Raw genomic sequence first — 12641 nt, 5'->3', positions numbered from 1 at the left:
CAGTTACCTCCAATAAGTATTAGAATATACAGTCGTTGGTGACCCAAGTATCACTTATGTACTGCACTGCTTCTCTCCACACCATGTGTCTGATATCTGTCACTTATAATAAAAACACAATATGTCCAACATTGTGACACTTTAAATTTTACTTTTCTATACCAAAGCTATGATAATATGGATGTAAAAGGTTTATGTAGTGCTAGAGCTTTGTCCCAAACACATTTTTTTTTTTACATGAAATGTGTCATCTATTATCACTGTAAAGAGGAAAAGCAATGTAGAGGCTAAAATCATCCACGAGCCGTTCAGCTAATAGCAACCACCAGCATAGTGATGTGTAGCAACTTAAGTTAGCAGCAGCATGTGGTAACTACTGCCAGAATAACTGTGCCGTTGGGACCTTCACCAGCTTCTCTAAAATCATAACCGTGCATAAAGCTGTCACTGAAATGTCACACATAAAAAGAGTTGGTTTAATATCATCTGGCAAACACACATCATATATATATATATACATAGAATATTTCTGTTTCCAGAAGTGTTATCTGTGCTTTTGGCCTTCTAATGTATTGGGAGACAATCAATCAAACATTTATACCTGAGTAAAGGAATAAGAGATCTGAAAGGTGGGTGTCCTGTTGCTATTGGTAACAGGACATCCTGATGACCGTACACATTCCAAGTGCCAACTTAAAGAAAACAAGAGTGAATTCATGTTAACAGACAAGTATAAATCATACAACATAAATACTTAAAATCTTTTAACTATATATTATTAGTAAACTCAATACTGTACACTTAGGTGTTTGAAGCATTTTTAATTAGCACTCCATAACAAAAGATTGCAAAAGACTATGAACAATTACAATCATCTTCTTCATTGTAGGTTCAAACTCCTTAAACAGACGATGTAAAATAATGTAAAATCTTTAAAAAAAAAAAAAAAAAAAAAGAACTGTACATCTATGCCCACATCCTGTCACATACAATCATACACATTCTGTTAAGACTCTTCACACACACCTGAACATCATGGTTACTCTATGGCTCACTCCCACCCTCTTAACACTATTTCATATGGTACTATAGACATACCTGGGAGAGTACTACAGCCACCTTACAATCAGATATTTACACATTCATACAAAAACCTGACTGAAAGGAGCAAGCTCATCATGATGCAGAGACACATGGGACATCAGGTCCTCAGCTTTTACTGAGTACAGGAATCAAAATTCCACTCAGTTCTTCTTGTGAAGAAACCTCATTTTGCTTCCTGAAAAAGTAAAAACAAACAATAAATCATATGTGCCAAACATAAAATTACATTAATACAAAGAGTTTTAAATCTGGATATCAAATTTTGCAGATGGTCAGACTATATGAGGTTGGGACCATTTGCAGACAAAATCTATATGTTATCATCTGTACGCTTTACTACCTTTACTACTACTTCTGTCTTGAGAACTTCTGTGATACGTGGATTTTGTAATATTACTTACTGCTTTCTCAGCAGATGTGTCACACTCTTCTGCCCTCTGGTTTTATTTTAAAATGCAAGTTATCCTATTATTTCAGCATTCCTTGTCTGTCACTTCCTTCCTTCCCACTGCTTCCACTTCATATCCATTACCTCATCAGGTCAGGTCAGGTCCTGGAGCATGCTGCATATCACCTCATACACCACACTCCAGAATCTCATTTTTACCCTGGATGGCAACCACCCAGGCAGACAACTTGTCCATCCGCACCTCTCAAAAACTCAAAAGTAAACCAGCCAAGTGATACGTGGACATCCCTTTGGCCTTCTCCAGCCACTGTGTGCTGCATTATAGCCACAAAAAAAGGGGGCAATATGGCCAAACTGTTGTATTTGATGTTCCTGTATAATTTAAGTGACACTCCTCCTCTTAGTCACCAAAAGTAACTGTTTTGTTTGACACTACGTCATTCCAGTGGTACCAAAGCATCCTCCAAAGAAAAAGTACCAAAGATATCCAGTTGTCACCTTAGGTCACTGGCAGCATCAATGTCTCACAACCAGAGCCCAAAGTCTTGGACCTTCGTTCTCTTGCAAGGTTATCAGCATCACTTCTGTCCAGTGACCTCGTGCCTTCCATGCTTTATCTCAAAGGCTGAGAACCCAGTCATGAATGTCAATACTGAGATAAGTGAATATATCTCCAAGTTCAACACTTTTGTTGCATATGGATACCCAAGACCAGAATGTCATTTAAAATCTGGATCTTAAACTTGATCCAGGAAAAATGCAAACCCAGACAATCATATCTTCTCAGGTCCTAAAATCAAGGTATCCATTGCTTCCGCAAAGATCACAAAATCAAAATCAAGGTCATTAAATCTTTCCAAGCCAAAAAAGACACCTAAGCTGCTGGTTTCCACAGTCTTACTCAACATGAGCCCATGCAAACATTAAACCATGTATGAGCCAGAACGCATCCGAATACCCGTTTTCATAAGGAAAATTTCAGAGATCCTGCCCCTGCTCCATAAAGCATCACAGTACCCACTGATAAGATGGTTATTGTGTCTAGCAAGTTTTGCGGTATTCTGTGAATTCTCAGGACGTCCCGATGAACAACTTGGCCAAACAAATCAAATGCACTGCAAATATCAACAAAGGATGAAAAGAAGCACTGCTGACATTCACACTTGAGTTCAATTAGCACTTGCAGAGCTAGATTGTGGTTGAGCATCAACTTCTTAAGTGTGAAGCCAGATTGTTCCAGTTGTTGAGTGGTAAGTAGCTGGACTCAGATAATGTTAAGAATAATCATCGTAAGGACCTTTCCTAGCATAGAGAGCAGTGTAACACCCCTATAAACTATTGGAATCCAGGTGATAATCTTTTCCTTTCCACCGTGGGACAAATAGCCCTTTCTCCCAGTTTGTAGGAATTATACCCTTCTCCCAGATCAAAAAACAATGATTGATAATGCCAGGAATATATTACCACCCACATGGAGGAGCTCAGTTCCAATGCCGCAGTTTCCTGGATCTTTCCCTGCCATCAGCAGTTTCACAGCTTTTGGGATCACACCAACATTTGGTGGTTCACAGCTGACTGGAGAATCAGCCACAAGAACCCTTCCACTGGATGTATCTAACATCCCAGCAGGAAGATTGCCGTATACAACTGGACAAAGTAGCTGGCCAAACCTGACAGTCCAGCAGAGGTGTCTGTCAGGACCTAACCCTCATCCACCATAACTGTGGGGGATGAGTAGGTTTGGAGGAATGAGAAACAAGGGAATGTTCTGTAGAACTCATATCTCGAGACCAAGAAGCCTTCACAAGTTGAGGATTGCACAGTGCTTCCTATCCTTGTAATTCATCTTATTAGCAACGGAACAGGTCTCAGCCTCACTTCATCAAATGTCTGGGTCTGTTAGTGAAACTCAGGGCTAGCTGCCAGCGATCACCTTACTTAGTATTCTCTCTTCTGCCCTGTCGATTTACTGTTGGTGATTCTCCTCAGTTTCTCTCTGTCCAAGGCACTGATGAGACCTGCTGCGAATGACGGCTATGCACCCCAGGGTGCTGGACTGACCACGAGATGCCCTGGCTGAAGTTGAAATGGCAGCACGTGGACCACTTTGTTAAGGATAACCTTTCTGAGCCACTGCAGTCTGCTTTTGGAATGCAGTCTTACATAAAGACAGCTTTTACTAAAGTCTAACTGATGGCAATGGATGGATGGTGGCCCTGTACACCAGGGTGCCAGACTTATATCACGACGCTCTGCCTGTAGCGCCATTGACTGCATGTTCACCTCAGTAATGCACTCTGTTTTTGTAGCTATATTCTGTTTCTTATGCTTCCTGTTTCTTCAGTTTAGTAAAATATTGTAAAACCCTTGTAACTGTTAGAATGGCCTAAGCAGTTGGTCACCCCTCTGAGTCTGGTCTGCTTGAGGTTTCTTCCTCATTATCACCAGAGGGACGTTTTCTCTTACCACTGTCGCCTGTGTGCTTTCTCATGGGGGGTTGGTAAGGTTAGACCTTACTTGTGTGAAGTGCCGTAAAGCAGCTTTATTGTGATTTGATGCTATAAATGGACATGAATTCCAGTGAGGGTCATTCTGATGCTAGTTTTCGAATCTCTGCTTTATTCTGTTTTAATCTGACAATTTTAAAATAAAATAAAAAATCGATACATGCAGATATGCTAAAGTGAGATCTAAAATCCACTTTATCATTCTATTGTTCAGCTCACCAAGGCCTTTAAGGAACTTGTTGACTCCGCTCTGTTCGGTGTCTGGCAGCTCCTCCAGATACTGATCCACCCTCTGCTCAAACAGCCCTGTATAACAATAAAAATATATTAAAGAAAAAATGGAAAAAGGAAAAATCTCTGGATTGCAGGATGTTACAAGTAACCTGCATTGGAACACCTTTAGTACACTGGCCTCCAAAGTTGACTTGATCTTACATTAGGTGGAAAGACAAAACTTACAATCCAGCCTCAATATACCAACGGTGAACACAAAGAACGCATAGGAAAATCTTCTCAAACCTGTAGCTAAAGCTAGCGAGAGGTCAATTATGGATGACACAGGGATCAAAATTTAAAAATGCACCAATCATGTGCACACGTGTGTGTTTGTTTATGAAAATTCTTCTCTGCGCCACTAAACCACGAAGCTATAATGATGATAAAATTTGATTATGATTTGATGATAAAACAAACAAAAGTTGTGCTATTTTTTGTCTTATCACATCTACTGAGGCCTCACGCATCTCCTTCTTGCACAGTCACTCAGATTTTGTGAACTGCTTACCGCAGACATACCAGAAACACTAGTTCCTTGTAATGATTGATGTAAAAAAAATCCAAGACATCCATTGACTTGGAAAGTTCATGTGTCTATCCCCTGACTTTTACATTCGTATGTCCTCTTGGATGTTCCTTTTTTCATTCAGGGTCACCACAGTAGCTCTGATATGGATCTGCATGTTGATTTGGCACAACTTTCTGTTGTTGTTATTGTTGGTAGTAGTAGTGGGTTGTTTTTTTATGGAGGATGCCCTTCCTGACGCAACTCCACATTACCAGAAACTTTCTGTTTTTGAAGCAACTGCTTGACCTCTTAGTGACTTCTATATTAATCCTTAGAATCAGTTTGTCCATTGAATTATGCCTGTGAAAGGATGATGGACTCTATGTAAAACAGCTGTAATTCTTAAATGGTTAATGTGATATTTCTGTTAAACCGTTTGACTTAAAGTTGAAAGTCTGCACTCAAAGCACATCTTTTTTGTTTCATTTCATCTCCATTGTGGTGGTGTACACAGGCAAAAGTACAAAAACTGTCAGTGTCCAAACATTTAAGTACCTGAATGTATGGAATAAAACAACAAAAACTGTAATAAACAGTAATTTCAGTTTGTACAGGGGCCAAAAATTCTCAAATTTTATCCAGGTTTGGGAAAAAAGTATGCAGATTAAAAGTAGACCTCATTTGAATGCTTGGTTACCAAAGTAAAGGGCAAACAAGGACAGCATCCAATGATCCTTTGACATATGATGTATTTTGTCAAATTTTATGACTCAGTACAGCAGATGGTCCAAACAATTTCTTTTTTTTGTGTAGGCCACTGTATACTGAGACTAGATTACAAGTGTTGTTTTGTTACTTTAGGTGGAACCAAAAACTTTCTTGGCTCATGGACTAATTCACATGGCAGTGAGAAAATGTGTAGTTCCCACATAACTACTTTCTTCCACCAGAGGTCAGTGCTAGTAAACACTGTGCTGCACAGGGTGGGAAGCTGCTGACATGCAGCCTTTTCATCACACCCGTTGAAGTTTTATAAGCAACAAAGAGAAAGTTCAAGAAAAAGTGAACAGACTACCTTTGGCCCGGGTCTTCCTCAACTCCCGGTCTTGAATGAACCCTGCAAACATCTGAGACTCCATGAAACACCCAGGAAGCGTCGGATACTCTTCGAAGCCACAGACTTGCGGAAGGCCTCCCTTTGGAAAATGCGCTCTCCGCGCTCATTCTGAGTGATGAACAGGGAGTAATGGCCAATCGTCTCCAAGAAGAAGCGGATGAAAGCCTCTGAAACCAAGCTGTTCAAAGAGTTGTACTCTGAAGACACAAGGAAGGAAGAATTAAGCAGATTTATAGGCAGAATTCATTTGAGCAAAGAATCAGGTTAAGGAAGAATGTATGGTTTGGCTCGACACTCACAGCCACACCAGCAATGGCTCACTCCCACAGTATTTACAGTATTATATCAAATGTCTGGTGGCTCAGATCAAAATCACAGCAAACAAAGAAATATGAGTGCAGTTTGTGACTTTAAAAACCTTTGTTTTTTAAAACATTGGTGGTGTGAATTATTGATGAAATCACCAAATTATATTAATCTGTCATTGCTCCAGAAAAGTTTGGAAACTGAGCTGAAAGAGGGTGTCCGGAAAAAATACGCAAGTGGCACCTTAGGGCCCTGTCCCACTGCCGTGTAGGAGGATTCGCGCATGAAATGAGGAGACAAAAGCTGAGCGTCCGCAACAAAGGTGGGCGGAAATGACAGATGTCCCGGGGTGGGTCAGGGAACAGAAGCGAAGGCGACCGCGGAGGCCCACATGAGGGGCACAGCGGCCGTGATGCACTCCTGTTCACTCTCGGCTCCCGAGTCCCGTTCACGCGCGAGATTGTAAGCAATAATAATAATAAAAAATGAAACTCTGTAGCCTGCTGTGGTACTGCTTCGCTCTTCCCCCCAAAACTCTGTCATAATTGTGTTTATAAACCAGTCACCATTTGTGTTGTTATACATCTGTGTAGTTAATTACTAAAATATTCTCCACAGACGAACTCGCTCTCGCGCGCACGTAAAAAAAAAATCCTCTCCCTGCTGTGGTGCTGCCGCTCGCTCCAAAAACTCTCTCATAATTGTGAAATAAAGGACAAAAGAGACATAGGGCCCTGTCCCACTGGCGTTTAGGAGGATTTGTGGATGGAATGCGCACAAAAGTGGCCCACATCCGCCAAACAACCGCGATAACCATGTAACAGTCCTGTATGAGTCGGCCATCTGAACACGTCCGTGATCATCCGCAGAGGCACGCATGTCCGCAGCAGGATTTTTGAGCAGCTCAAAAATCCTGCTGCAGATGAGATCCGCATCAGTGCCTGAACACATACTGAAGACATATGCAGGACATACACAACCAACGCGCCGCATATCTCCTGTCATCCGCTGATATCCGCAACCGAGGGTTGGCGCGGCTTGGCGGCGGACCGGGACAGCGTGCAAAACAGATATGACGCGTGCCCAGCACGGCCACATCACGGTCGCAAATGGTATGTCGCGCATGCAGACGTATGTCTCTTTTGTCCTTTATTTCACAATTGTGAGAGAGTTTTTGGAGCGAGCAGCAGCACCATAGCAGGGGAGAGGAGGTTTTTTCTACGTGCGCGCGAGCGAGTTCGTCTGTGGAGAATATTTTATTAATTAACTACACAGATGTATAATAAAACAAATGGTGACTGGTTTATAAACACAATTATGACAGAGTTTTGGGGGGAAGAGCGAGGAGCAGTACCACAGCGGGCAGCTGAGGGTCTTTTTTTATTATTATTATTATTGCTTACATGCGCGCGCGTGAACGGGACTCGGGAGCCGAGAGTGAACGGGAGTGCATCACGGCCGCTGTGCCCCTCATGTGGGCGCCTCCGCGGTCGCTTTCGCTTCTGTTCCCTGTTATATGCGCTTTTCCTCCTCATGTATTCGCTGATCGACCCCGGGACATCTGTCATTTCCGCCCACCTTTGTTGTGGACGCTCAGCTTTTGTCTCCTCATTTCATGCGCGAATCCTCCTAAACGGCAGTCGGACAGGGCCCTGATGCGGATGTCATCCGCGGCAGGATTTTTGAGCTGCTCAAACATCCTGGCTGCGGACATACGTGCCTCTGCGGATGATCCCGGACGTGTTCAGATGGCGGCCGACTCAGAGGAATGTTACACGGTTATCGCGGTTGTTTGGCGGATGTGGGCCACTTTTGTGCGCATTCCATGCGCAAATCCTCCTAAACAGCAGTGGGACAGGGCCCTTACTAAGAATCACAACTCAAGCATGTTTTGTGGTTTTCCTTTTTTTCCCGCATTCTGTTTGATTTTGCATTAATGTTGCTCTTTTTACTGGTCTCTTGTGTTTGTGCTTCAAGAAGAGACAAACAGTTTCTATATTACAACCTACAAGACGAGGATGGAACTGCAAGCCGTGAATCTGTGAAATCAACTTTTGAGATGATCAAACAGGTTGGACAATTGCCTGCTTTTGGTTTTCACATCTGTATGAACAGCTTGTGACAATGACAGCCCTGTCTGCCACCCGGTGCAAAGTGTCACAGCACCGCACAGCACTAGTGTTGTTAGCTTCCACCCAACGCAGTTGTGATTTTCATGCTGAGGGCCCATGTTCTTTAAATAAAAACTCTATTTGTGCTCATGTGGCCATGTTTGTCTAAAATTGAGGTGTGGTTGGATGCAGAACTCGTGCCTTCATCTAGCACCAGAAATAATTTGTGTCATAGACTCTCAAAAACCTGGTGTAAAGTTAAGCAAGTCTATGCAATGCAATAATTGAAAAACCTCAAACACCAGGTCCACGGTATGTACAGAGTTCACACAGGGATGCAAAATAGGACAGTATAGGATCACAAAAACCGAAGATAAAAAAATGAAAGAAATCAAAGTAATGGCAAAAACACAAGTGGTCAGAGAGGATCTGGGCTGTAACCATGGTTTGAAATGAAAACACAGCTAACAGTGAAGTAAGCTTTGGCGGTGTTTAGTAATCAATTATTAATGGCGTCTATGTTAGTTAATGCAGTAATAAGCATTACATAACAGAAGTATGCATTAACCGGTGTTAAGTTACCATTTATTAATGGTGTCTATGTTACTTAATGCTGTAATAAGCATTAAATAAGAGTGAAATAGGCATTAACGGTGTAGCAATCATTTACCACTGGTGTATATAGCTAATGCAGCAGTAAGCATTAGCTATCAGCGAAGTAAGCGTTAACGGTGTTTAATAAACATTTATTAATGGAATCTGTTAGTTAATGCAGTAATAAGCATTACATAACAGTTAAGTAAGCATTAATAGAGTTTAGCAACCATTTATTAATGGTGTCTATGTAAGTTAATGTAGTAATAAGCATTAATGGTGTTTAGTAAACATTTATTAATATGCCTGTTAGTTAATAGAGTAATAAGCATGTATGTTTACCACTGTGTTACATCACCTTTCCTTCTAACAACACTCAATATGCATTTTGGAACTGAGGACACTAATTGTTGAAGCTTTGTGTGGAATTCTTTCCCATTCTTGCTTGATGTACGACTTCAGTTGTTCAACAGTCTGGGGTCTCCTTTGTCGGATTTTGCGCTTCATAATGTGCCACACATTTTCAATGGGCGACAGGTCTGGAGGCCACTCTAGTACCTGCACACTTTTACTATGAAGCCACACTGTTGTAACGTGCAGAATGTGGCTTGGCATTGTCTTGCTGAAATAAGTAGGGACGTCCCTGAAAAAGACATTGCTTGGATGGCAGCATGTGTTGCTCCAAAACCTGGATGGACCTTTCAGCATTGATGTTGCCATCACAGATGTGTAAGCTGTCCATGCCATGGGCACTAAGACCCCCATATCATCACAGATGCTGGTTTTTAAACTTTGCACTGGTAACAATCTGGATGGTCTTTTTCCTCTTTTGTCTGGAGGACACGACGTCCATGATTTCCAAAAACAATTTGAAATGTGGACTCATCAGACCACAGCACACTTTTCCACTTTGCGTCTGTCCATTTCAAATGAGCTCAGGCCCAGAGAAGGCAGGCGCATTTCTGGATGTTGTTAACTTGCACTTGTAGATGTAGCGACAAACTGTGCTAACTGACAATGGTTTTCTGAAGTGTTCCTGGGACCATGCGGTAAGATCCTTTACACAATGATGTCGGTTTTTAATGTAGTGCCGCCTGAGGGATCGAAGGTCACGGCATTCAATGTTGGTTTTCGGCCTTGCCGCTTACGTGTGGAAAGTTCTCCAGATTATCTGAATCTTCTGATTATATTATGGACTGTAGATGATGGAATCTCTAAATTCCTTGCAATTGAACGTTAAGAAACATTGTTCTTAAACTGTTGGGAGTTTTTTTTATGCAGTTGTTCACAAAGTGGTGATCCTCGCCCCATCTTTGCTTGTGAACGGCTGAGCCTTTTGGGGATGTTCCTTTTATAGCCAATCATGACACTCACAATTAGTGTCCTCAGTTCCCAAACACTTACTGAGTGTTGTTAGAAGGAAAGGTGATGTAACACAGTGGTAAACATACTACTGTCCCAGCTTTTTTGTTGCAGGCATCCATTTCAAAATGAGCAAATATCTGCACAAAAAATAACGTTTTTCAGTTTGAACATTAAATATCTTGTCTTTGTGGTGTATTCAAATGAATATAGGTTGAAGAGGATTTGCAAAGAATTGTATTCTGTTTTTATTTACATTTCACACAATGTTCCAACTTCATTGGAATTGGGTTGTATTTAGTGTGTGGTTAGTGTGGTGTTTTTTTTGTTTTTTTTTTTTGTAAAAATGAGGCGTCTTATGAATGTTTAGCGCTTCAGTTTTTGTTTTTTTCAATTGGAGCAACACGGAGCACGCAGCGTGTCGTCAGAGTCCGAACCAGAGAGTGAGGATTGTGATTCTGATTCTGATTTGTTCTGGATGAGCAACCAGAGCAGATGGATCCACTGACGTGCGCACAGATCTCCACAGTGGGTCGGTTTACATGCTTCTGTTTGTAGTTTCTCCAGGACTCAGGCACTATGAGCTCCATCCCAGCGCCGAGTCCTGGAAAGCAGAGCAAGATGCAGACACACACTGCTTCGTTTAAAGCATGGAGATCCCTTTTGTGCTCTTGATTTGCAAGCTATTCGGTGATAAAGCTCGTCTGTCCACCTTTTCTCAACGATTTGTGAGTTTTTTACTTTTTCCCTTCATTCAGGATTGTATGCCGTGTGACCGGGCCATTAGTTAATGCAGTAATAAGCATTACATAACAGTGAAGTAAGGATTAACAGTGTTTAGTAACTATTTATTTATTAATGGTGTCTATGTTAGTTAATGCAGTAATAAGCATTACATAGCAATGAGGGTTAATGGTGTTAAGTAATCATTTATCAATGGCATATACTGTATGTTAGCTAATATAGCAATAAGTACACTCACAAAAATATAAACGCAACACTTTGGTTTTGCTCCCATTTTGTATGAGATGAACTCAAAGATCTAAAACTTTTTCCACATACACAATATCACCATTTCCCTCAAATATTGTTCACAAACCAGTCTAAATCTGTGATAGTGAGCACTTCTCCTTTGCTGAGATAATCCATCCCACCTCACAGGTGTGCCATATCAAGATGCTGATTAGACACCATGATTATTGCACAGGTGTGCCTTAGACTGTCCACAATAAAAGGCCACTCTGAAAGGTGCAGTTTTGTTTTATTGGGGGGGGGATACCAGTCAGTATCTGGTGTGACCACTATTTGCCTCATGCAGTGCAACACATCTCCTTCGCATAGAGTTGATCAGGTTGTCAATTGTGGCCTGTGGAATGTTGGTCCACTCCTCTTCAATGGCTGTGCGAAGTTGCTGGATATTGGCAAGAACTGGTACACGCTGTCGTATACGCCGGTCCAGAGCATCCCAAACATGCTCAATGGGTGACATGTCCGGTGAGTATGCCGGCCATGCAAGAACTGGGACATTTTCAGCTTCCAAGAATTGTGTACAGATCCTTGCAACATGGGGCCGTGCATTATCCTGCTGCAACATGAAGTGATATTCTTGGATGTATGGCACAACAATGGGCCTCAGGATCTCGTCACGGTATCTCTGTGCATTCAAAATGCCATTAAAAAATGCACCTGTGTTCTTCGTCCATAACAGACGCCTGCCCATACCATAACCCCACCACCACCATGGGCCACTCGATCCACAACATTGACATCAGAAAACCATTCACCCACATGATGCCACACACGCTGTCTGCCATCTGCCCTGGACAGTGTGAACCGGGATTCATCCGTGAAGAGAACACCTCTCCAACGTGCCAAATGCCAGCGAATGTGAGCATTTGCCCACTCAAGTCGGTTACGACGACGAACTGGAGTCAGGTCGAGACCCCGATGAGGACGACGAGCATGCAGATGAGCTTCCCTGAGACAGTTTCTGACAGTTTGTGCAGAAATTCTTTGGTTATGCAAACCGATTGTTTCAGCAGCTGTCCGAGTGGCTGGTCTCAGACGATCTTGGATGTGAACATGCTGGATGTGGAGGTCCTGGGCTGGTGTGGTTACACGTGGTCTGCGGTTGTGAGGCTGGTTGGATGTACTGCCAAATTCTCTGAAACGCCTTTGGAGACAGCTTATGGTAGAGAAATTAACATTCAATACACGAGCAACAGCTCTGGTTGACATTCCTGCTGTCAGCATGCCAAATGCACGCTCCCTCAAATCTTGCGACATCTGTGGCATTGTGCTGTGTGATAAAACTGCACCTTTCAGAGTGGCCTTTTATTGTGGACAG

General features: G+C 42.2%; 1 long non-coding RNA gene across 1 annotated transcript; it reads right to left on the bottom strand.

Moving 5' to 3' along the window:
* Positions 1-1042: 1042 nt before the first annotated feature.
* Positions 1043-6300, bottom strand: LOC117528426. Its single transcript, XR_004565768.1, has 3 exons — positions 5880-6300; positions 4240-4326; positions 1043-1279 (listed from the first exon to the last, which is right to left on the bottom strand). It is a non-coding gene; the product is annotated as an uncharacterized LOC117528426 (long non-coding RNA).
* Between the last annotated feature and the right edge of the window lie 6341 nt (positions 6301-12641).

Source organism: Thalassophryne amazonica, chromosome 2 (assembly GCF_902500255.1).
Source record: "Thalassophryne amazonica chromosome 2, fThaAma1.1, whole genome shotgun sequence".
Classification (NCBI taxonomy): Eukaryota; Metazoa; Chordata; class Actinopteri; order Batrachoidiformes; family Batrachoididae; genus Thalassophryne; species Thalassophryne amazonica.
This window is presented reverse-complemented; position numbering and strand designations above follow the sequence as displayed.